This window comes from Lissotriton vulgaris, unplaced genomic scaffold (assembly GCF_964263255.1).
Source record: "Lissotriton vulgaris unplaced genomic scaffold, aLisVul1.2 SCAFFOLD_2308, whole genome shotgun sequence".
Taxonomy (NCBI): domain Eukaryota; kingdom Metazoa; phylum Chordata; class Amphibia; order Caudata; family Salamandridae; genus Lissotriton; species Lissotriton vulgaris.
The window spans coordinates 294,457-319,189 of NW_028248537.1; the positions used below are offsets into that span (position 1 = coordinate 294,457).

Below are 24,733 nucleotides of genomic sequence, written 5' to 3' on the forward strand. Positions count from 1 at the left end.
TGGGCTTTCCTGGTTGCTCCAGACGTGCTCCGACTCCCTATTGCTTGGCGAGTCCCTTGGACCTTGCTGGTCAACACCACAACCTGCTTGACCTTCCTGAGTGGGTAGCTGTTACCAAGGCTTGTAGGTGCTCCAGCCAGACATTGACCCCTCAGCACTCGACCACTTCGTAGGACAGCTCGCATCAGGCTCCTGGTCGACCTCTACATTTCCTGGACCTCGTGGCTGCAGAGTCAAGCACCCCTTCTTCGCACCCGAAACAACAGACAATGGTTGGCATTAGTGTACCGAGCCCATGGTCACCCTGAAGTGAACCAGACTGTCGCCTCTGCTTTCAAGTTCCTTTGATCACAAATCAACCCTTGGATTGCAACAGACACTTTCTTCCTTCCCAGCAGCAGCTCTTTGAAGCAGTCCATTGAAAACGACGGCGGTTTCCAACACTACTCCAGACCTATGCACTCGGCTCCTCTGGGATAGGTAACTCAGGTACTACAATATCCATGGGTGGGGTGGCTCTTCAACCTTTTAAGTTCCAAAGAGTTTCCTCGAAGTCCACCGAGAAGGGCCCTCAAACTTTAAAATTGTAACCGGGACTACCCCATAGAATTGTAAAGGAGCCTGTGGTTGTGTTAGCACACCACACCCGTCCTCGGTGGGGTCCCCGTTTACTCACCTTGGGTGGTTACCTGGGGTCCTAGCAATTCTATGTGTTCTAGACACTGTCTCGACTCCAGCCGTGTTTCTTATACCACTGTTTTAGTATATGGTTTGGTCCCCCCCTGGAGCCCACTGTGTGTTATGCTACTTACATCTGTTTCTTTGTTAAAGTATTGTGCGTTTTGTGTTGTTTCCTCGTGTAAAGGATACTAGGGAGTGTTATATAAATAAATACATGTTTTTATAACTGTGTGGTTCTCCTTTCATTGGATTAATACAAAAAGTGATATTCTAGTAAAACAAGCTGCTTTACATTCCTTCAAGACTAAGCCTGAAGGCTGCTCTCCACAGCTAACACTAGGATAGCTTTCTAAAGGTTATCTTTGACCTCATACATCGTAAGGGTCGTTTGGTCTGGTGCAAAGTGCCCACTTTAATTAGGGGCAGCATATACCAGGCCATCTTTTCACAGGGTTCAAATTCTCAATCTGGTGCCAATGCTATACAATGGAGAAAGGGTTGATACGGTTTGGTAATCCAGACTTTGGGGGTTAAGGTAAGCACTGGAGCAGGGGACCAAACAAGGCAGCGCCAAACTTACACCCTCAAATGCACAGAGGGAGCCAGGTGCAGAGTGCCAACAGCATCAGGTGCCGAATGGCAACTAATGGGTGAGATTGCTTTCGAAGAAATGCTACAGGCCAGGAGGCTGGATGAGCAAAACCCACAGCTGCCCAGATAAGTAGTGATGCTAAGGTATGTAGGGACAACGTTGATCAAGCACCCGAAGGCGCAGGGGCTTTGGGTGCATGGGTTTTCTTACGCTTCAGAAAAGTCTTACTGGGCAGTTCGAGATCAAGGGGGGCAGAGGAGACCTTTGAGTTGAGGCTGCAGGCGCTGCAGTGGAGACCGGCAGGGGTCAGCCCATAGTGGACTCTTGCTCAGAAGCACTAGGGAACCTTCACAGGACCGGTGGGCCACTTGTAGTCAGGCTGTGGGCATCTGGTGCAGAGGTGAGTCCAGTGCTAGTTTTGCAGAGGGGGGGGGGGGGGGGGGGGAGAGAACCTCGTCGGGGTGTTTGTCACACATTCCGGTACAGGGTGGTTACGACTTGCGGTTCCAGCTGCATCTGGAGTCCTGGCTTGGGTTGCTGTTGGACAAATCTTGTGTCCACAGGAGATCAGAGTCTTACTGGAAGGCAGGGCAGATCCCCAGGGTTCCTGGAGGCCGCTAGCTGCAGAAAGTGCCGGTTTCAGCTTGCAGGGATTCCAAAGCAGGAGATAGGCCAGTAGGGCTGGGGTCAAAGCAGTTACCATCCTATGCTCTGCAGCAGAGCTCTTCGCTCCTTGTCGAGTCTGAAGAGGCAAGGTTCAGTGGTGCCCCTAAATACTATATTTAGTGGGTTACAGGAGTGGGTGTCTACATCCTCTATCAAGGCACCCTCCAGGGGGAGGGGGCGCAGGCCTCTTCCGAATTGGGGGAGTGTCCTCATCTTCAAGATGGAGGGATTAAGGTGTGCTTCACTTTGCATCCCCCACCTGAGGAATGGGGTTGGAAAAGGTGGGCACACAGCCCTTTCCACCGATTCTCCTACCCAAAGTGGGGGTCAGAAATGGTGGCGACTGGTAGCGGACAGCAAAAGGCTGGGGGCAGCAAACAAAGGCGACAAGCCTTTGAAGCTTCCTCTTTGTGGACCCTGCTGATCCTGAGGGAGGATGAATTACACCTCTGCCCAGGATGGGCTTTGTCTCATGACCCAGACAGCAGAGGCTCTACTCAGGGATCCAGAAACCTGTCTGGTGGTGGCAGACGGCTGGCAGCCAGTCAGGAACCACACCAGAGCTGGTCGTTTTTCAGGGGGCATCTCTGAGATGCCCTCCGAGGGCATTTTACACTAAATACCATACTGGCATAAGTGTGGGTTTAATGGGCTAAGAAGTTTGGTCCCAAACTTTCCAGTTTTCAGTGGAGCCATTCAGAGGCTGTGGAGTTTGTAATCACAAACTCCCAGCTCCTATACTCAAAATGGCTTCACTGCACTTACAATGTCTGTGAATCTGTTTTGGGATGTGAAAGCCTGCTCATGCATCTATGCCCTCACCAATGGTATGGTGCGCCCTGCCTTTAGGGCTGTAAGGCCTGCCAGAGGGGTGACTTAACCATGCCACAGGCAGGTTTGAAGGCATGGCACCCAGGGGTGGGTACCATGTTGAACTTTTCAGTTTAGTCTGCACCTGTACACACAGCATGTAGCGGCAGGTTGTGGGTGCTTAGGTGAGGGATCTCGGAGGGTTGCATTATACATGCTGCAGCCCTCAGAGGCCCTCTCTGGTCACAAGGCCTTGTGGTATCAGGTTACCTTTTACAAGGGACTTACAGGTGGCCTAGAGGTGTGCCAATTGTGGAGACAAATTTATGATTTTGGGAAAGAACACAGGACCTGGTAACCCGATTGGCAGGGGCCCAGGGTACACTAAATCCAATTGGCATCAGGTATCTGGCAAAAAGTTAGAGGGTAACTATGCAAAACTGGGCACTTTCCTACACACAATTGTATGGTTTTTGGTATGCTGGTAGCTTTGTACATCTCTATGGGTCCCTTTAAGCCATTTCATCGGATAAAGTCTATTTATCTGGTTATTACACTGGGTTGGCAATCCGAGATTTTGATTATAGCTTCTACCCTGACCAAATGTTTGGAGAAAAAGAAGTGGAGAGATCTGCTGGTATGGGCATTTTTATTATCATCCCAAATCAGTGTCTTTGTGAGATCTAAAGAAGCAGTCAAATTGTATAGATATCGGGACCTGCAGGGGTGGACTCTATTAAAGACCTCCGAATTGTCCAGCAATGAGTGACCGATCTCTTCAGTTATTCCATGCCTGTACATTTGTTGATGGCTGGATGCCAAATTGAAGCTTGCAGCTTATTTTTTTATTTTAACAAGTTTTATATAGTGCGAACTTGACCTGAAGGTATCTGGTATCAGAGCGCTTTACATAACACCAGTAACGTTTACATGAGGACACATTCATTTTAGTTAGGCATGAGGAGATTAAATGATTTGCCCAGAATCACAGGTTGTTCAGCTACATTGCTGAGACTCAAACCTGGTTTCCCAGATTCGAGGTTGACCGCCCTAGCCGTTAGGCCAACTCATCTCCCCATAGCTTAGTCTCATTTAACAGCACAAGTCAAGGAAAGTTGGGATCAGTGCAGAATTTGTCTGAGTGCTGACAGGAAGGAAGATCCACACCAGCAAACAGTATGATCGGTTCACAAAGTGAAATGTACTCGTCTTGGAGTGTCTAATCACTGGGCTTTTGGTTCCAGTGGGTTGCCAGGGATTATACTGGAAGCAGAGAAGTTTATGAGCCAACCTAAGTTAGTAGGGTCAATGGGACATCTTCGAAACGACTATGTCAAGGAAGATAGTTTCCCCGAGGCAGGGATGCAAAGATGCATTTATAGGGGAGGTGGACTTTTTCTAGAGCATGTATCAGTGATTAAGGATATATTTTTAAAGGGGTTCAGCAGGAATTCCCTATTGGTGAGCAATTGGGTTCCATTAAGAGGCTCAGCGGTTCTGGAAATAACAGGCTCATTGGTATTGTTTTCTCCGATAGTACAGGTAAGAAACAAAAAAAATTATAATTAAAAAAAATATGCGCCATTTGATGGAGTCTTCTAGTGGAGGAGGGGCATGTTTTCAAGATGAGGTAATTTGGAGTTCCTCAGGGTGAATGGAGGTTAATCTCTAGGGATGGGTGTTACCTGTGGTTTCTGAAGGGTGACATAAGAGCAGGGCTTTAAGTGGACCAGGTCCTTCCAGAGCTCGGCAATGGCAGTTTTAAAAGGGGGGCATTAAAACAGGTCCCTATAAGGCACAGATGTTTTTGCTCTGCCTTTTTATCCTGTAGCAATACCAACTTGTGGACACCCCTAGCAAACATGGCTCATGCTACGAGAGTCACACATAGTAACACTTCCAATAGTCGCACCTTCACCCAGTCACAAAAAAAAGAAAGAAAATGAAGTATAACTGGAAAAGGAGTGCCTGTGATGTTGTTTTAAAGGCATACTGGGGCTCTCCATGCCTCCTCTCCCTGTTCGACAGGAGCAACCTGTCTGGAGTCACTTTGGGGCCTCCAGCAGCTGCACAGCTCAATGTCCTGCGGTCCTGACCTTTCTTGCTACATACTTAATCTTTACTGCTGGATGAGCTGTTAGAAACAAGAACAATGGAAAAAGGAGGAACAAATTCTGCGCTATTCGAAAATAGGGGATAAATAATTCACCTATTTTTATGCCAAATGTTCACTGTGAAGTTAATTAAACATTCTGTACATTATCACTCGCACAAGGGGACATGATTACACATTTTATTTTTTGTAATCAGCATAAGTTATTTTATCTTATTTCGTATTCTCTTTTCTTTTAAAGAAAAAAAATGTTTTATATCAATACAATATGTATAACTATATACATCCATATATACACACCTATATACAGAAAACAACAAAAACACTTTAGACAAAAATCCAAAGAAGAACGAAAAACTACCCTTAGGAAAAAATTGTAGCAAAGGATAAGTGCCCTCCCATTAGCTATAGGGGGTGCACTAGGAGGTAGTCTGACACCACTGGTTCAATGCACAGATGTACAGAACCTAAAACAACAAGAGTGTCACACTGCATTAATTTCCAAAATCAATTGTTATACAAGGACTCCTCCATATGGATGAGCTGTTGGCAAATAGTAATAATAATAATAATCATCCCTGTCACAGGTGGAACTGATGGGGAACGGACCCATTTCTAAATAATGATTTTAAGAGCATGCATTCTCCCTTTTACTCCTCACTGCCAGATATTGCTGGATCACCTTTAGATGCAGGATTCCTGGATGGATGCATTTGTCTGTCGTGGTGCTGGATGTGAGCCATACTGGGGTCAAACAAGGCACTAAATAAATGTGGTAGCAGGTTAACCTCCAATCTGATCCGGAGCCCCGCAACAACTGTGCTCATGTGAACTTTAAACTGTGCATAAGTTGTTTTCTTTAATGAAATACGGACAATGTATAAGCTAGGATTCGGTAAGTTTCACTTATGTCATATGAATATGTGTGTCCCTGTTAGAATTGGGGGTCTCTGGTTGGCGTAGGTAGGTACTCGCAACAAGCAGGGACCCTCTCCTCTAAATCAGGGCAAAGGATTACTCATGAAATAACCCCTGGTCACCCTCTAGGTAGTGTGGCGCAAGCAGTCAAGGCTAATCTCTGGAGCACATGTGGTTAAGCATTTGCAATGTCCCACCCAGTAATCACCAACCCACCACACAGACACACGGCTGTAGGTTTAGTAAAAATATATCATGTATCTAATATATATCTAATCTATATAATCTATATATATCTAATCTATATAGATCTATATCATACTACATACATCATACTACATACATCTAATATCTAATATCATATATATATTCTTAAGCAGGCTTTAGATACAGTCTTTAGGACTTCAAAATGGTTCCAGTAACGTTCAATATGCCACAGTTCTCAAAATGTAAGGTTTTGGTCCTTTTAGGCAGCTCGCTTGGGTTGGTGCGCTTCCTAGCGCTCCTGTACACTCCGTACGGCTTCGGGGAAGAGCCCTGCTACGCTTCTCGCGTGAGCCAGCGGACAGCGTAACCAAGGTAAATGGAGGGTACGGGACGTACCAGCAGCCGCACTACAAGCGCACTGTTCTCAGTGCATTCGCTTGCAGCGTATGCCTCTTACTTGCCGGGTACGGTGCGCTCAGTCTCACTGTCACAAGTGAAGGGGGCGAGGCGTACCAGGGGACGCGTCCGGCTAGTTTTAGAGGCAGGAGGGGTGTACGCTGCACCCAAGGCGCTCGGATGCAAAACAAAGCGTACAGTTCCCAGCACACTCGCTTCAGCCCAATAGAACCGCACAGTTCTTTACCTTGGTTCTTGATCGGGGCGGACGGCTCTAGGCTGATGTCAGACGTTGCAGGGCCGTCCTGGAGGGCGGGGTGGCGCAGAGGCCACGGGGTCGCTTCTGTTGGTTGGCGGTGCTTCGGGGGACACAGGCTCACAAGGGCAGATTCCTGGGGTCCTGAAGGGGGTTGTGGTTGACAGCGAGTCGTTAGTGCGACCGGGCTCAAGACAGGGAAGCGAAGTCGGCAGACGTCCGTCTTTGTGATGTGATCTCGGACGCAGGGGCCACAGCGTTGCGGTACTCGGACCGGACAGGTCCACTCTTGCTGCGTGAGCTACAGCTTGGCTCTGGGCGGCAGATGCGGTGTGCAGGCCAGACGGAGCTGGGCTATACTTTGCGGCTGCAGCTTTTGGGCCAGGTCACAGGTCACTTTGCTCGGAGGGACCAGGTGTGCACAGATTCCTTAGAGGGCGCGTTTACACAGCGCACTCAGCTTCTCTTTGTGGGCACTGCAGGACAGACAACACCATCAGTAGTTCCTCCTTCAGGGAAGGGGTAGCGCCCAATGTTCCTGGGGTGCAGTTCAGGGGGCAGGCTCACACGCAAGCCCTTGGAGATTGTTCACAGCAGAGGCACAAGTTGAAATTTAAAAGTCTTTCTCAGTATTCTCTCCTTCATGCAGCAAGGCACCCACCACAGGCCAGTCTCTCAGGATTAGAGACAGTAGTCCTCCATGCAGCTTCCCAGGTCCTTCTCTTCGGGCAGAGTTTCTTCTTGGCATAAACAGGATCTGATTTCTTAGGAGCAGGGCTCCTACTTTTATAGGACATTTCTTTTGTTCTTGCAGGCCAGAGGGGCCTTTGCCTAATCCAGTCAGTCTCTGAGCACTTTGTTTTTCAGGCTCTGGTTTCTTCTTTCGGTGTGCAGGGCAGGGACATTAGACGCTCTGCAGGAGGTGGAGCCAGCATTGTCATGACAAGTACAGTCAGGAGCACTCTGTTGACAGTCTTCCCTCTTCCTGGGCCAGGTGCAGGGCAGAGTCATCAGTCGCTCCCCAGGGGCTGGAGCCGGCATTGTGCACAGCCCTATTCAGACTCAAGGGGCACTCCCTCCACCCATACTGGTGTAATCCCCCTATTCACCACCTGTCATCCCTAGCCCTGTCACTCATAGTACCCAGACAGCAGATACACATAAGAGCAGAGGCGGGATGAAATGGTTAGGCAAGCAAATGCTAACTTTCTAAAAGTAGCATTTGTAAACACAGGATATTAAAATAAACTTTATTAAAAGGAGTAATTTGTTATTCTGAGTTCAGGCATACTAAACTTGACTTTCTATCATGTTCCCTGAGACTGCTGGGATTATAGAGTGTAATAATTCCAGAAGCCCATTCTGGCCTATGAGAACAGGTAGCCTTACAATAGTGAAAAACGAAATTGGCTGTAATTCACTATTAGAACATGCCTCACACATCAGGGCTTGTCCTACCTTATGCTTACAATGCACCCTGCCCTTGGGCCTACCGTAGGGGTGACTAATATGAAGTTAAGGGAAGGTTTAGGGATTGGCAAGTAGGTGTACTTACGCAGTTAGCATGACAGTACCAGACTGCATGCAGGTCTTGCAATGGCAGACCTTAGGCACATTTTACTAGGCCGCTTCTGTAGTTGGCACAACCAGTGCTGCAACCCCACCTGTAGCATTTGTATTTACAAGCCCAGGCACTCCGGGTGCACTTTACTGGGGTCTGACAATAAACCAAATAGGCCAATCATTTAATCCAATCACATACATTTTATACAGGGAGAGCATATGCACTTTAGCACTGGTTAGTAATGGTAAAGTGCCCAGAGTCATTAACTCCTTTGCTGCAGCGGTAATTCCGCCGCAACGCTAGGGGGGATGGGGGGGCCGCGCTGCGCTCCCATGCTCGTGATTGAACCACTCCGACACGAGCTTTGGGCACGCTGTGCTTGTGACGGAACGGTTCCGTCACGGCCCCGCCCGCTCAATAGAACGCTCAGCGCAGGTGCGAAATCGCTGCCGCGCAGGCGTGCCGTGACAGAACCGTTCCGTCACCAGCACAGCGCGTCCGAGGCTGGTGACGGAGCGGTTCAGTCACCAGCATTGAACCTGTTAAACCAACAAAAACAGGTCAGAGGGAAAATTGGAGGAAGGCAAAAAGTTCAGGGATGACCCTGCCTAGAGGGCCAAGTCCAACAGTCCTGTTTGTTTATTCATTGACTGGCACTGCCACCAGGATCGAATTGGGGCAAAGAATGAGCCCAGGCACCCAAAAAAAGTGTTACACGTTTGCTGATCGCAACCTTTCATGAATCATTGAGTGCTTAGCATTAGGGGCTTATTTTGGGAAGAAATGTGTGGTAAAATATGTTTTTTAAAGTTTCATAGGCCAGTAGCATCAGTCAAGACTAGAAACACTTATTCCATTACAGATCACCTACGTCTTCTGACACATACCTTCAGGTCAACAAAGCTCTCATCAATGCATGCATCAATGAATGCAATGCTCTCTTAGATCACCAAGCCCTTGCTAACCCCAGGATCTCTGAATCCCCTGTCCGGAACTAAAACTCCTGTTCATCCTTAGGGATTCTCAGTCACTTCTGTCCAACATGGCCCCAGAGGTTCACACTCATCCTCAAGTCTGTAGGTTTCTGCTCACCTCAAGGACCCATGGGTCCTACAAATGCTAAGGACATGAGGCTCATACTCCCTATCAGTTGATCACCAAACTACCCACTAACCAATAGGATCTGTAAGTTCATTTCCACGATATGGCCACCCACGGATCCTGCCCGAGTTTGAGGCTCCAGCTCACCCTCCATAGCCTTGGTATTCCAGCTCATCTTCTGGTCACCCGACTTCCCCGTTTACCCTTGGGCTCAATACCACTTGCTCACTCATACCTAAAAGCTTCTGAATACCCTCAGTGCACTGAAAACCATGCTCACCAGGAGATTTAGCAAAGCTTATATTTCTGTGTAGCTCCTTTGCTGCTTGGCACATAGTCACCGCAAGATCTCTAAAGCTACTCAACTCTAATTGGGCATTGGTGGGGGTGAATATTTCTTTCAAGGTTATGGCTTTATTTAGGTCCATGAGCCTGCAGCTCACCCTCAGCTTTCTAGGGTTCATACTCTCTCAGTTACCCAAAGCATTGCTCACTCTTAGGTCTAAAAAGACTCCTGATGGCACCAATGACACCTGCAGTCAGTGGCCACCTGCTTTAGCAAACTGTAATATTTTCAGAAGACCACCATTCCCCATAGAAATTCGATGGATTTTGGTCTTGGAGTACTTTTAATTTCTGCAGTCTTGCAAACTTGATTCTGGGAAGTGGATTTAACACTTCCTTTGGGTGTCCAGCAACTTCTAAAATCGAACTACCGACTACTGGTCCATCTGAGAGCTAAGGTGTGTGCATAGGGTACTATTCTAGCAGTTCCTTATTCTCCCTGACCAGGAAACTTCCAACATGCTCTTCTCCATCAACTCTTCGTTTCATCATTTGCTGTTCACTCTCTCCATTTGCCATCTCCTTGCACTCCACTTGTTTTCCATCCTTTACTCTAAACCAGGCTTCTCCAACGCGTTGCATAGGAGCTGCTGGTACCGCTCCTGTGTGCAACCTAGCCTACCAAACTAGAAACTTTTGCTTTGTTGAATTAATATATGTACACCAAAACTGAAAGCACGTATTTAAGATGAAAACGTGTTTCTTTTCAGAACTCAAACTGATGTTGGAGAAAAATTACTGAATCGCCAAAATATATTTAAAGGGCATATTGGAGGAATAAATCATGAGGTGTTGGGAAGATTTATTACTAATAGTACATGGATGTCAGGGGCATTACTGCTATGGCTGGTATGTATTACTCACATACAGGCATTCTACATTGACAAAGCCTTTATTACGTTACTGCTAGCAATCCTGCCTGGAAAATGTATGTGACCAATGCATGTACTCCTGCAAATGGTGTCCACTAATAATATCTCGTCTGATGTGGTCAGTATAAGAACACTACGAATATTAGTAGCTTGGGATGATTTTCATGGAACAGAAGTAGCTATTATTAAAGGAAAGGTTGGAGACCCCTATACTTCAACTCTTCGCACCACACTCTGTTCCTCTCCACGTCTCATTTCTTTTGGTCTCTTTCCTTTTTCGTTCCACTTTCATGTCGGGGTGGAAATTTTCCGGTTTTATTAATTTTTTGTAACAAATTGAAAAGTTATTTAAAACATTTGTGGTTCTTGGTGTTTTTTCCCTCATTCCACGCACAGTACTTGAATGAAACTCCCAGTTTCAGTGCGGGGAAACTGGCAGCAGGCACCTGTAACTTGTCTGTCCGATCGTTGTGACCTGCTGCGGGGGAAAGGGCCTCCTTCCTACATGAAGACTTGTTCATTTTACTGCTCAAAAGATGCACCTTCCTCAAAGGCTCACCAACACCTTCTGGGGCCCGGGACGGAAGGAGGTGTACCACATGATGCGAGTCCTCGGGCCGCCCAATTGTCACTCTGCAAATAACAATGAATGGGCCTAATTTATAGCTTGCTCAGACCACTTCTCATTTGAAACGGCAGCAGTGTATTGGTTAGAAAAATCAGCCCAAGTATGTGGGGCTGCTTTAATCACAGACAAAAATAAACAGCCCACTAGCTGACCCCCACAGGCTGCTCGGGCACCAGCTGATTGCCCACCTTGCCAACCTGATCCCACCAGCTCAAAATGCAGGCTGGTAAGCTTGGAGTGTCATGTGCCCCACCACACATTCATCAATGAAATAGAGCAGTGGTGTCAAACACAAGGCCCGCGGGCCGAATCCGGCCCGCCAGACCTCGTCATGTGGCCCGTGTAGCCGCCGCCGGTCGCCAGCCTTCACCTTTTATTCTCGCTTTTTTTTTTTTATTGAGACAAGAAAGCCGCCTCTTCAGCGCATGCGCGGCAGCCTACAAGCCAGAGAACGTCTGCCCTCTAGCAGCACCGGCCGTTCTACACAGGAAACCTCCACTTTACATGCATTCAGGAAACCTCCACTTGTTGAGCGCATGCCATCCTGTGATCTGTGACAGATCCAACGGCTGCCTGAACCCTTCTCTCCTGTACTGTAAGTACACATATGATGTATGTGGGGGGGGGGGGGGGGGGGGGGGGTTCTGCTTATTATTCTGCTTAAAAGTCTGAGCTGTAAACTTTGGATATACTGACCACTTCCGTGTCACTTTACAGTGGTGTAGGGACCATAAACTACAATCAAATAACCGAAAAATGTCCAAGAAAAGAAAAGTTGATGCAGAGGGAAGGCAATTTCAGGAGAGATGGGAAAGTGAATACATGTTTGTGATTAATGGAGACAAGCCGGTATGTACATTTGAATATCTACTTGCCATTATTCTGACTATGTTTCTGCTTTAAGAGCTAGTTATTATTACAAAAAACAGTAATAATTGAATGCAGTGACAATTTATGATAATAAAGAGTGGACACATAGTCCTACAGATACAACCGGCCCTTTGAGGGTGACCAAACTGCTGATGCGGCCCCCGATGAATTTGAGTTTGACACCCCTGAAATAGAGGCTTGCTTTCAACACTGCACACTGATACACGCATGCCATTTATATGTTAAGCAGATATCACAATTTAAAGCACTATAACTGGATTCGTTTCTCCTGGGATCACGCTTGCCTTCTGCCTGCATGTATTTGTGTCCCACAGGGCAATGGGTACTCGGTGCCAGATGTGGGCAGGATTAGAATGAAAATATAGATTGTGCAACAAACTTTTGGATTTCATGAAGTGTCTTCAAAATTAAAAAGTGTTTCCTATAAACAGGAGTATTGTTTTACTTTAGTTAATCACATTACATCACTGTACTGAGAGACATTTGTTCAAGGAGTTTTTAATCATGCATTGACAATCATTCTTACTGCGTTCTGGTGACAATTTTACTGGTGAACCCAAGTCAGTGAACCCTATATTTTAGGCCTTAGTTATTACACATAGAGCAATATTATGGGCTATTTAAATAAACATGTTTTTGTACAGCGCACCCTTCGAGTTAGACCATTCCCCCAAGTGTGTAGGCCACGCCTCTTAAGCAGGGTTATTTTTATTTAAGAGGTTTTATATAGCGCTGGCTTCACCATTGGGTATCAGTGCTTTCCATTGGAATGACGATAGTACATGAGTTACGAAACAAATTGTTATGTTATGTTATGTTATAAGCTTATATAGCGCTATATCACCCAGAGGTATCTAAGCGCTGTCAGCGGATACACAACATCAGTGGGTGCAGAAAGCTAGATCACAGAGGTCCCCACGACTCCTCAAAAAGCACCGTCTTCAGCTTTTTCCTGAACAGCAATAAGTTTGTTTCCTTCCTAAGTTCCGCCGGGAGATGGTTCCAGGCCAGAGGGACGGTGCTGGAAAAGGCTCTACCGCCCTTGGATGTGAGGTTGTACCGAGGGCAGAGTAAGTTACATGCCTCAGCCGACCGGAGGGACCTAGTAGGTAGGTACCTAGAGGGCCGGTCTTTGATGTATTTGGGGGCTGAGCCGTAAATAGCTTTGTGTGCGATACAGAGATTTTTAAATTTGGTTCTTCGGGCGATGGGCAGCCAGTGTAAGCTGCGGAGTAGGGGCGTAGCACGAGTGTGCCTAGGTTTATTAAAGAGAAGCCTGGCCGTGTCATTCATTACGACCTGTAGTCGGGCCAGAAGATAGTTTGGGAGGCCATAGTAAAGGGAGTTGCCATAATCCAGCCGTGCCAGGATTAAGGCGGATACTGCCAACCTCATTGTGGAGAAAGATAGGAATGAGGAGAGTTTCCGCAACTGGCGAATCAGACTTACAAAAATGCCCACCACAAATGATATCTGCTGGGTCATAGAAAGTCGGGCATCAATTTTGATACCAAGACTTTTAACTGCTGGTGCTGGTGCTGGCAGTGGCCCTAGGTCAGTTGGCCAAAACTGGTCACACCAAGGGTTGGCAGGTGTAGTGATTGCCAAGACTTCAGTTTTGTCTGGATTTACTTTTAGGGAGTTATTTGACATCCAGCTTACTGTAAATTTGAGTATGTTCTGTATTCTCAAATGGGCCTGAGCAGTGTCGTCAATCTGAATCAGAATCTGTGTGTCGTCTGCATAATTGTAGACTCTACAGTCCATCCCATTTAGTGACGCAATCAGTGGCTGCAGGTAGATATTAAAAAGTAGTGGTGACAGAGCCGAACCTTGGGGCACGCCACAGGTCAGTTTTGATGACTTGGACACAAGGTCGGCAAGCTGCACTCGTTGCGCCCTATCTTCGAGGAAGGATGTCAACCAAGCCAAGGCTGTGCCCTGAATCCCCAAGTCCTTTATCCGCGATAGAAGCTGGCAGTGATTAACAGTAGCAAATGCCGCGGATAAGTCCAAGAGGATCAGGGCACAAGGTCTTTTATTATCAGCCTTGAGTCTCAGGTCGTCCAGCACGGATAGCATTACCAATTCCATGCTGTGATGAGCTCTGAAACCCGCCTGGTTGGGCTCGAGGAGGTTGTTGCTTTCCAAGAAGTGGGTGAGAGAGTATAGGACATGCTGCTCCAAGATTTTCGCGAGAAAGGGGAGCTGGGAAATTGGTCTAAAGTTCTTTAGATTTTTTGGGTCCGCACCAGGTTTCTTAAGTAGCGGGACCACTCTTGCCTCTTTAAAGTTAGAGGGCACCAGTCCCTTGTCTATGGAATGATTTAGCAGCGTCAGGACATTGTCCTCCAAACCAGGCCAACCCAGCTTGAAAATCTGAGGTGGACAGGGGTCAGCTGGCGAGCCCGATTTCACCCGGTTCAGTATGGTCGCTAAACCCTCCTTAGTTAGGGCTGGTAGAGATGATAGTTTTTGCGAGCTGAGTCTAAACAGGGATGGGGATGGGGGAGGTACAATCGAGCACGGGGGAGTTGGAGACTGGTTGATTTCTGTGACCAAGTTCTTGATTTTATTCATGAAGAAATCCTGAAAGTCCTGACAGTCTTTGGAGTCAAAAGAAGGTTTTGACTCTTTGATGGTACGCAAGTCTTTCAGGACTCTAAAGACTTCTTTCTGAGGGTTAGCTGCCGTTTGTATGGCTGTTTCATAGAACTCAGCCTTCCTTGAGCGAATAGCTCTTTTATAAAGCGCAAGCTGCAATGTGTAAGCCGCACGTTCCGTGGGCGCAAGGGACTTCCGCCAAGCTCTTTCACGCTGACGTAGAACTTGCTTTAGATCCCTGAGATCTTTATTAAACCATCCTGCGGCTTTACCCTTGTCTCTCATTCTGATTTTGTGGACAGGGGCAACAACCTCAATGGCTTCTTTTAGTAAATCTTGCAGGGCGGTGCTTTCAATGTTTACATCGTCACTCGGTGACACAGGATGAGTGGTATGTAATAGGGTGGTTATTAAATCATCAGCTTTAACCTGCTTCCAGCTACGGAGAAATTTCCACTGTGATTTAACAACTTGCTGTCCTAACAGGAGAGGGAAATGACATTCAATCAGGAAATGATCGGACCAAGGACAAGGGGAGATCACCGGGGGCGCTAGGAGAGGGCGAGAGGACCAGATCAGGTCTAGCGTATGGCCCTTCAGGTGGGTTGGTTCCTCGACTACCTGTGCGAGTCCCAGGTGTGTAAGGACTTCATCTAGTTGGTTTGCCTGACTATTCTTTGGGGTAATTTCCCAGTGAAAATTAAAGACCCCCTAATACCACCAACCCCTCGTAGCGAGTGTGAAGGTCCTGGACCATCTTTAAGAATGGTTCCATGAACTTAACAGTTGTGCTAGGAGGGCGGTAGACTAAGAGAAAGGTCACACAGTCCGTAGGGGAGCAGAATTTCACAGCCAGGACATCTACGCCTTCAATGCACTCAGAGTAGATTGTTTCCGTCTTTAAGGTGTCATTAAAGAGGAATGCAACACCACCCCCCATGACATTGTCTGGCCGATTGGCATAAATGGCGGAAAAATTCGGGGGGAGGGCTGCCACTAAATCTGGGGTAGAAAACTCATTCAGCCAGGATTCAGTAATGCATAGGATATCAACTGTATCCTCCTGCAAGAGGGAAAAGACTTCAAGGCAGTGCTTCTGCAGGGAACGAGTGTTGAGCAGAGAGAACTTACACCCCTGACTGCTAACCTGTTTTGGCGGAGTGACCTGTAAAGATGGACCAGTTGCTAACTTGGGGTTAGCATTGGGTCTCAAGAGTCCTTCCCGAGCAAGTTTTAGTATTACCCTATCTGGCAGAGCGAGGGCAGGTAAATTATAACATAACAGAGACTGTCTAGAGTAGACCATGGCATGGCCAGGGGTCCTGGCCCCTGGGCCCGAAATAGTAACGAAATACAACATTTAGATTTGGTAGACTGAAAGAACAAAAATTAATAACATATCTTGATTATGATACAGAGTAAAAGGATGAAGCTATTTACAAAACACATGAATTAAATTAACAAGCATTTACAATGCAATGGTCTCTGCATTATTAAAGGTAGAGCTATTGGCATTGCTCATGTTAAACATAAATAAATGGTATGGTCATTTACAATGGCAATAGGTGAGCATTAGAGAGTAGTAGAGTATTTGAGGACACAGCCACACAGACAGACAGAGCCACGCACACACACAGAGCCACGCACGCACACACACAGAGCCACGCACGCACACAGAGCCACTCACGCACACACACAGAGCCACTCACGCACGCACACACAGAGCCACGCACGCACACACAGAGCCACGCACGCGCACACACAGAGCCACGCACGCGCACACACAGAGCCACGCACACACACACACAGAGCCACGCACACACACACACAGAGCCACGCACACACACACACAGAGCCACGCACACACACACACAGAGCCACGCACACACACACACAGAGCCACGCACACACACACACAGAGCCACGCACACACACACACAGAGCCACGCACACACACAGAGCCACGCACACACACACACAGAGCCACGCACACTCACACACAGAGCCCCACACTCACACACAGAGCCCCACACTCACACACAGAGCCCCACACTCACACACAGAGCCCCACACTCACACACAGAGCCCCACACTCACACACAGAGCCCCACACTCACACACAGAGCCCCACACTCACACACAGAGCCCCACACTCACACACAGAGCCCCACACTCACACACAGAGCCCCACACTCACACACAGAGCCCCACACTCACACACAGAGCCCCACACTCACACACAGAGCCCCACACTCACACACAGAGCCCCACACTCACACACAGAGCCCCACACTCACACACAGAGCCCCACACTCACACACAGAGCCCCACACTCACACACAGAGCCCCACACTCACACACAGAGCCCCACACTCACACACAGAGCCCCACACTCACACACAGAGCCCCACACTCACACACAGAGCCCCACACTCACACACAGAGCCCCACACTCACACACAGAGCCCCACACTCACACACAGAGCCCCACACTCACACACAGAGCCCCACACTCACACACAGAGCCCCACACTCACACACAGAGCCCCACACTCACACACAGAGCCCCACACTCACACACAGAGCCCCACACTCACACACAGAGCCCCACACTCACACACAGAGCCCCACACTCACACACAGAGCCCCACACACACACACAGAGCCCCACACACACACACAGCCCCACACACACACAGAGCCCCACACACACACACAGAGCCCCACACACACACACAGAGCCCCACACACACACAGAGCCCCACACACACACAGAGCCCCACACACACACACAGCCCCACACACACACACAGCCCCACACACACACACAGCCCCACACACACACACAGCCCCACACACACACACAGCCCCACACACACACACAGCCCCACACACACACAGCCCCACACACACACAGCCCCACACACACACAGCCCCACACACACACACAGCCCCACACACACACACAGAGCCCCACACACACACAGAGCCCCACACACACACACAGAGCCCCACACACACACAGAGCCCCACACACACACACAGAGCCCCACACACACACAGAGCCACACACACACAGAGCCCCACACACACACAGAGCCCCACACACACAGCCCCACACACACACAGCCCCACACACACACAGCCCCACACACACACACACAGCCCCACACACACACACACAGCCCCACACACACACACACAGCCCCACACACACACACACAGCCCCACACACACACAGAGCCCCACACACACACACAGAGCCCCACACACACACACACAGAGCCCCACACACACACACAGAGCCCCACACACACACACAGAGCCCCACACACACACAGAGCCCCACACACACACAGAGCCCCACACACACACAGAGCCCCACACACACACAGAGCCCCACACACACAGCCCCACACACACACACACAGCCCCACACACACACACACAGCCCCACACACACACACACAGCCCCACACACACACACACAGAGCCCCACACACACACACACAGAGCCCCACACACACACACACAGAGCCCCACACACACACACACAGAGCCCCACACACACACACAGAGCCCCACACACACACACAGAGCCCCACACACACACACACACAGAGCCCCACACACACACACACAGAGCCCCACACACACACACACACACAGAGCCCCACACACACACACACAGAGCCCCACACACACACACACACAGAGCCCCACACACACACAGAGCCCCACACACACAGAGCCACACACACACACACACAGAGCCACACACACAGAGCCCCACACTCAATCAATCAATCAATCAGTGATACTTATAGAGCGCGCTACATACCCGTAGGGTCTCAAGGCGCTGGGGGGTGGGGGGGGGAGGGGGGGGGTGCCGCTACTGCTCGAACAGCCAGGTCTTCAGCTTCTTCCTGAAGGAGAAGTGGTCTTGGGTCAGGCGCAGGTCGGGAGGGAGGGAGTTCCAGGTCTTGGCGGCCAGGTAGGAGAAGGACCTTCCTCCTGTAGTCGCTCTTCGGATGCGGGGGACGGCGGCGAGGGCGTGGTTGGCTGATCGGGGGTGGCGTTTGGGAGCGTAGAAGTTGATCCGGCTGTTGAGGTAGCTCGGGCCTTGGTCGTGTAGGGCTTTGTGTGCGTGGGTGAGGAGGCGGAAGGTGATTCTTTTGTTGACGGGGAGCCAGTGAAGGTCTCTCAGATGGCCGGTGATGTGGCTGGTTCGTGGGATGTCGAGGATGAGTCTGGCTGAGGCGTTCTGGATCCGCTGGAGTCTCTTCTGGAGCTTGGCGGTGGTACCGGCGTAGAGGGCGTTGCCGTAGTCCAGTCGGCTGGTGACGAGGGCCTGGGTGACGGTCTTCCTGGTCTCGGTGGGGATCCACCGGAAGATCTTCCGTAGCATGCGTAGGATGTTGAAGCACGCCGAGGAGACGTTGTTGACTTGCCTGGTCATGGAGAGGGAGGAGTCCAGGATGAAGCCCAGGTTGCGTGCATGGTCTGTCGGTTTGGGTGCGGTGCCCAGGGCGGGAGGCCACCAGGAGTCGTCCCAGGCGGAGGGGGAAGAGCCCAGGATGAGGACCTCCGTCTTGTCAGAGTTCAGTTTCAGGCGGCTGGTCGTCGTCCACTCGGCTACCTCTTTCATCCCTTCGTGCAGGTTGGCTCTGGCGGAGGCGGGGTCGTTGGTCAGGGAGAGGATCAGCTGGGTGTCGTCGGCGTAGGAGATTATGCTGAGGTTGTGTTTGCGTACGATGGCCGCGAGGGGGCTCATGTAGACGTTGAAGAGGGTGGGGCTCAGAGATGATCCTTGAGGGACGCCGCAGATGACTTCGGAGGCCTCCGACTTGTACGGTGGTAGGCGGACTCTCTGTGTTCTCCCGTCGAGGAAGGAGATGATCCATTCCAGCGCCTTGTCCTGGATTCCGATGACACACAGAGCCCCACACACACACACACACACAGAGCCCCACACACACACACACACAGAGCCCCACACACACACACACACAGAGCCCCACACACACAGAGCCCCACACACACACACACACACACAGAGCCCCCCACACACACACACAGAGCCCCCCACACACACACACAGAGAGCCCCACACACACACACACAGAGCCCCACACACAGAGCCCCCCACACACACACACACACAGAGCCCCCCCCCACACACACACAGAGCCCCCCCACACACACAGAGCCCCCCCCACACACAGAGCCCCCCCCACACACACACAGAGCCCCCCCCACACACACACAGAGCCCCCCCCACACACACACAGAGCCCCCCCCACACACACACACAGAGCCCCCTACACACACACACAGACCCCCCCCACACACACACACAGACCCCCCCCCACACACACACAGACCCCCCCCCACACACACACAGACCCCCACACACACACACAGACTGAGTCAGGGGAGAGTGCTGCGGTCCCGGCAGTCAGCAGGGGATCAAGGACTCCGTAGCATAGTGCGGCAGGAAATAGGTGCATTCAGCCAAGAATACCATCCGCTGAATCATAATAGCCAAGGGGAATAACTGAACAATAGGACATGGATGATGTTAGAGGAGAACTAGGAGAGCACGAGGACCAGACGTGTGGGATGTAGGTAAAATGACCACTACAAGATTGCAACCATATGAATGCAAGTGGCATAGTACTCTTTCTCTTTCCATGGCCAGCATAGAGTCAAGACTAGGGAAGGGCATGCCCCTTTTAGAATTTTAGACAGGAGGACAAAATGGGTGACCCATAGCGACAAACGACAAAACAAAATGGGCACCCACCAATGTAAATATTGTGGCTCCTGGACGTTCCAACGAGCCAGCCGATCCACGACAGTCCTTATATAATCTTCTGCACCGATCAGGCTTGCGTGTAGCCCACAGTCAATGACAAGAAGAGCAGGAAGGGTAGGCAAAGCCTTAGCAACTAGCACCGATATGCTGCCAAAACTCGGCAGCCCCCACGTCTTCCTCTCCCCCACTCCGGGAAAATGAAGCAGAACTTGCGGGAGCATTTGGGACCCTAAGAATTGTATCCTGGTATCGAGCATCACCCAAAAGCTTTACCCAGCAGTATGGGGGTTGTTCACAAGTCAACAGTATATAGGCAGGAGGCAGCGCCGGAGGGGTAGAATAAGCCTTAAGATCAGCACAGGATCGGGGTCACGGCAGCAGGGTTGAGTGTTGATCCCAGCCTTACAGTGCAGTGGAAAGAAGCAGCGCCAGAGGGGCAGATCGAATCCTCAAACCAGCTCCGCATCCAGGATCATTACAGCCCGAGGAGGTGTTCTCCATGCTTTGCCCTGGGATCCCCATCTGGGCAGCATCGAGACTCAACGAGCTGCTAGAGGTGAAGAGAATCAGGCCTGGACTCGGGAGCCTCCGATCCCCTTTTGAGTCAGCCAATGCCGGGCTACATAGAAAAGCTGCGCTGTATCCGCACGTTTCGTGCTGCTGGTCATCACCACGCTAGGCTCATCAAAGTCCTCAGGGAGCCCTTCTCCGCTGGGGCCAAAACAATGGCAGTCCGATGCTCTCCTCTTCCCTTCTGCAGCCCGTCCCTTCTCCGTCTCCGCTGCCAGCGCGCAGAAGACCCTTGTAGCCAGTTAAGGAGCTTCAATCTCATTGCTAAGATCGGACCTGCGGTCGGACTGTCCAGGTGGAAAAGCTTCACCCCTTGCAAATCCCAGTTGCAGCGCACTCTTCAATAAGTTAATCTGAAGTAGCAGGCTCGGCATCGACGGTTTTCCAGACCAATGTCAGCTTTAAGGTAAGAATACTTCAATGTTGGTCAGTTTGGGGGTTGGATGGCAGGGTAACTAAGGGATTTCCATTGATAGTGATCCCCACCCCAGGAGCTCACAAAGAGCACTCCTGTACCGGCACCATCTTGGATTTGGAGTTGCCACATGACTTTTAGATACACACCACGCCCCCCAATGTATTCGTTTCACTCTAAGCCCTGCATTCGAGGTGGGGTGGCCAACTAGCATGGGTGCAAATTCAGGATGGTGAGTGTAAAAATTCAGGATGGTGAGTGTAAAAATTCAGGAAAAAATTTGTGACAAAAGGTATGCTTTGCAGACACATCAAAGGATGTCATGCAATAGTGTATAAATAAATAGGCAAGGAACTGAAGTATAAGTCACCTCTCCTGTTGTCATTTCTCCTGCCCGTTCATTGCTCCTGCCCAACCACTTCTCCTGCCCAACCACTGCTCCCGCTCCGTCCCCGCTCCTGCCCCATCCACCGCTCCCGCTCCTGCCCACCGCTCCTGCCACATCCACCGTTCCCGCCCCAACCACCGCTCCCGCCCCGTCCACCGCTCCTGCCCCCACTCCTGCTACCGCTCTTGCCCCTGCTCCGTCCATCGCTCCCGCTCCGCCCACCACCCCTGCCCCATCCACCACGCCTGCTCCCGCCCCCAGTCCACCGCTCCCGCCCCCAGTCCACCGCTCCTGCCCCCGCTCTTGCCCCCACTCCTGCTACCGCTCTTGCCCCTGCTCCGTCCATCGCTCCCGCTCCGCCCACCACCCCTGCCCCCAGTCCACCACTCCCGCCCCGTCCACCGCTCCCGCCCCCAGTCCACCGCTCCCGCCCCCAGTCCACCGCTCCCGCCCCCAGTCCACCGCTCCCAGTCCACCGCTCCCGCTCCTGCCCCCAGTCCACCGTTCCCGCCCCAGTCCACCGCTCCCGCTCCTGCCCCCAGTCCACCGCTCCCGCACCTGCCCCCAGTCCACCGCTCCTGCCCCTGCCCCCAGTCCACCGCTCCTGCCCCTGCCCCCAGTCCACCGCTCCTGCCCCTGCCCCCAGTCCACCGCTCCTGCCCCTGCCCCCAGTCCACCGCTCCCGCTCCTGCCCCCAGTCCACCGCTCCCGCCCCCAGTCCACCGCTCCCGCTCCCGCCCCCAGTCCACCACTCCCGCTCCCGCTCCCAGTCCACCGCTCCTGCCCCCAGTCCACCGCTCCCGCTCCCGCCCCCAGTCCACCACTCCCGCTCCCGCCCTCAGTCCACCGCTCCCGCCCCCAGTCCACCACTCCCGCTCCCGCCCCCAGTCCACCGCTCCCGCCCCCAGTCCACCGCTCCCGCCCCCTGGCCACCGCTCCCGCCCCCTGGCCACCGCTCCCGCCCCCTGGCCACCGCTCCCGCCCCCTGGCCACCGCTCCCGCCCCCAGTCCACCGCTCCCGCTCCCAGTCCACCACTCCCGCCCCCAGTCCACCACTCCCGCCCCCAGTCCACCACTCCCGCCCCCAGTCCACCACTCCCGCCCCCAGTCCACCACTCCCGCCCCCAGTCCACCACTCCCGCCCCCAGTCCACCACTCCCGCCCCCAGTCCACCACTCCTGCCCCCAGTCCATCGCTCCCGCCCCCAGTCCACCACTCCCGCTCCCGCCCCCAGTCCACCACTCCCGCTCCCGCCCCCAGTCCACCACTCCCGCTCCCGCCCCCAGTCCACCGCTCCCGCCCCCAGGCCACCGCTCCAGCTCCCACCCCACCGCTCCCACCCCCAGTCCACCGCTTCCGCTCCCGCCCCCAGTCCACCGCTTCCGCCCCCGCCCCCAGTCCACCGCTTCCGCCCCCGCCCCCAGTCCACCGCTTCTGCCCCCAGTCCACCGCTTCCGCCCCCAGTCCACCGCTTCCGCCCCCAGTCCACCGCTTCCGCCCCCAGTCCACCGCTTCCGCCCCCAGTCCACCGCTTCCGCCCCCAGTCCACCGCTTCCGCTCCCAGTCCACCGCTTCCGCTCCCGCCCCACCGCTCCCGCCCCCAGTCCACCGCTTCCGCTCCCGCCCCCGCCCCACCGCTCCCGCCCCCAGTCCACCGCTTCCGCCCCCAGTCCACCGCTTCCGCTTCCGCTCCCGCCCCCAGTCCACCGCTTCCGCTCCCGCCCAGTCCACCGCTTCCGCTCCTGCCCAGTCCAACGCTCCCGCCCAGTCCAACGCTCCTGCCCAGTCCAACGCTCCTGCCCAGTCCAACGCTCACGCTCCTGCCCAGTCCAACGCTCCTGCCCCTGCCCAGTCCAACGCTCCTGCCCAGTCCAACGCTCCTGCCCAGTCCAACGCTCCTGCCCAGTCCAACGCTCCTGCCCAGTCCAACGCTCCTGCCCAGTCCAACGCTCCTGCCCAGTCCAACGCTCCCGCCCAGTCCAACGCTCCCGCCCAGTCCAACGCTCCCGCTCCTGCCCAGTCCAACGCTCCCGCTCCTGCCCAGTTCAACGCTCCCGCTCCTGCCCAGTCCAACGCTCCCGCTCCTGCCCAGTCCAACGCTCCCGCTCCTGCCCAGTCCAACGCTCCCTCTCCTGCCCAGTCCAACGTTCCCACCCCGCCCACTCCTGCCCCGCCCACCCACTCCTTTCCTATCGCCTGCCCAGTCCAACGCTCCTGCCCAGTCCAACGCTCCTGCCCAGTTCAACGCTCCCGCTCCTGCCCAGTCCAACGCTCCCTCTCCTGCCCAGTCCAACGTTCCCACCCCACCCACTCCTGCCCGGCCCACCCACCCACTCTTTTCCTATTGCCTGTTCAGTCCAGTCACTGCTCCTGCCCACTCTGTGTACAACATTGACACATTACACAAGGGAGCAAGTTCTCCACATCCTGTGTTTGGATAAAGTTCCTCTGTAATCACTAACTTCTAGATCTCACTGGCAAATTACACGCTAAAGGCAGAGGGCGGGCGCGCATTGTCATTTAAAAGGGGGTAATCAGCCTTAATCGGAATGACAATGGGCCAGCCCACAGCCTGTGAGAGCTGAGGGAGGGACTGCTACAGCCTCTGGAGTGCAACACAGAGGTGCGAGCTGGCCCCTGAGAACTTTTAATCTATTGAGGTTTCATGCAGGGAACGCGGTTATGTCCAAACTTACGGACTAAGGGCATCCGTAAAAGGAATGATTACGGACATCACACCAAAATGACGGACGGTCCGTGAATTTTATGGACGATTGGTCACCCTAATTCGAGGGCGGACGTTAATGCGAAAGGGCGTGTGTCTGCCGGCATGACATGGAGGCGTCTGATTTATAAAGTGTTGTGAAGGCTAGAATTTAAGGAGGAGACAAGCGTTTA

General features: G+C 52.0%; 1 protein-coding gene across 1 annotated transcript in view; it reads right to left on the reverse strand.

Annotated features, from left to right (window-relative positions):
• LOC147664071 (anillin-like) overlaps positions 1-24,733 on the reverse strand; it is a 278,145-nt gene that overhangs the window by 253,189 nt on the left and 223 nt on the right. The gene's annotated exons all lie outside the window — the stretch shown is intronic.